This window comes from Rhagoletis zephyria, unplaced genomic scaffold (genome assembly GCF_001687245.7).
Source record: "Rhagoletis zephyria isolate East Lansing unplaced genomic scaffold, Rhagoletis_zephyria_1.1 Rzeph_scaffold_00773, whole genome shotgun sequence".
Taxonomy (NCBI): domain Eukaryota; kingdom Metazoa; phylum Arthropoda; class Insecta; order Diptera; family Tephritidae; genus Rhagoletis; species Rhagoletis zephyria.
In genome coordinates this window covers 27721-29568 of record NW_016157857.1, presented here as the reverse complement: position 1 = coordinate 29568, position 1848 = coordinate 27721, and positions in this window count along the sequence as shown.

Here is a 1848-nt window from a genome sequence, read left to right as displayed (position 1 = left end):
TATGAGCTGCATTCAGTCTTGTTGCGTTACAGCTGGCCTTATATCTACCGTAAAGATCGGTAGGGAGAAGATTCAAAGCAGTCTCCAGAGCCCTACTGGGAGTAAGAGGGCAGGGCACCCGTAATTAACATGGTTGCCGCCCTTTGTACTCGGTCCTATACGCCTCTGTAATTGGATTTTTCTAGAGTCGGCCACCATACGGTAATCCCATAGAAAAGGATGGGTCGGACAACCGCCACATACATCCAGTGTATTATATGTGGTTTCAGACCCCATCGTTTCCCTACCACTGCCTTACAGGCGTAAGGGGCGGTAATGGCTTTCCTGGATCCCTCCGAAAGGTTCCGCCTCCAGTCCAACTTCCTGTCCAGAATTAAGTCGAAGTATTTAACGTCGTTGGAGAGTGTAAGTCCCACCCCGTTTAGGGAGGGGGGCTGAAAAGATGGTGTCTTATATTTCCTCGTGAAAAGTATCATTTCGGTCTTGGTGGGATTAACTTTAAGACCACACTCCCTCGACCAGCTGTTCACGAGACAGAGAGCGCTTTGCAAAAGTTTGCTTAGCGTTTGGAGATGCTTGCCCGTGGCTGTGAGTGCAATGTCGTCGGCATACGCTACGACGTGACAGCCGGTACTCTGCAGTCTCATCAGGATTGAGTTTACTGTAAGGTTGCGGAGTAGGGGGCAGAGAACTCTTATATTTCCTCCTTCAAGGAGAGTTTTATAAGGTCCACCAGAGGCCGCTCCAGCCCCACTTGGGAAAGTAAGCCCACCACGGCCTCTGGAAGAATATTGTTAAAGGTGCCTTATATGTCAGGAATGATGTCTAAGGTAAATTCCTTAAAGGCGAGTGCCCTTAAAATAAGAATCTTGACACTCCGACACATCCTCAGAAGAAAGGTGCTGTCTGATATGGGTGTCAAGAAGTCTTTCTAGAGTTTTAAGAAGAAAGGACGTTAGGCTTATTGGCCTGAAGTCACTGGGTTTGACGTGAGAGACCCTTCCACCTTTCGGTATGAAGATTACCCTAGCCTTTGTCCATCCTCTAGGAATGTGACAAAGACGAAGGCAGGCCCTAAAGATCACAGCAAGCAGTGGGCATAAAAGGTCGACTGCCTGCTGAATTTCGGCAAGGAATATGCCGTTCGGCCCGGGAGGTTTATAAGGTTTGAAGGTCTTGGTAGCCCATTTCACCTTTTCTTGTTGCACTATGCCCTCTACTGAGTGCTGTGGAAGATAAGTCATCTGATTTGTTGGATATAGTTTGGGGCAACTGGAGGTTTAGATAGGACCTTCCGTAGTCGGTTTCCCTTTGAGATTTCCTCAATGTGGCCGCCGAAAGTTTTCCAAGATTCCCTTTGAGCTGTTCGTACTGAACTCTTAAAGGCTTTCAGAGCATCCTTGTAGGGTTGCGAAGATCCAGTTTGTTTCGCCAGATTAAAAAGCTTCCTGCTGGTTCGCCTCAGGGTGGAGATCTCCGGATTCCACCATTGGGGTCTCCTTTTGCCCCTTGGACGTGTTGCTGGGCAGGAAGCTTTAAAAGCTATGTCGCAGGATTTGGTGACAAGGTCTACGGCTTCATGAATATTTGACGCTGAGTTCAGCTCACGAAGAGAAACAGACTTCGTCGCTGGAGGATGCGCTTCCTCAGTTGTTAACGGTATATCGTGCATATCGAGAGAAGCGTCTAGGGCTACCAAGAGCTCCATTTTATATTTGATCCAATCGGTCCGCCTCATATTCCTGTAACATGAAAGAGGTCGGGCTCTTACGGAGAGCCTAAAGGAAATATATTGGTGATCGGAGAATGAGTGTTCACTTAAGACATGCCAGTCCCTGACGTACTCAA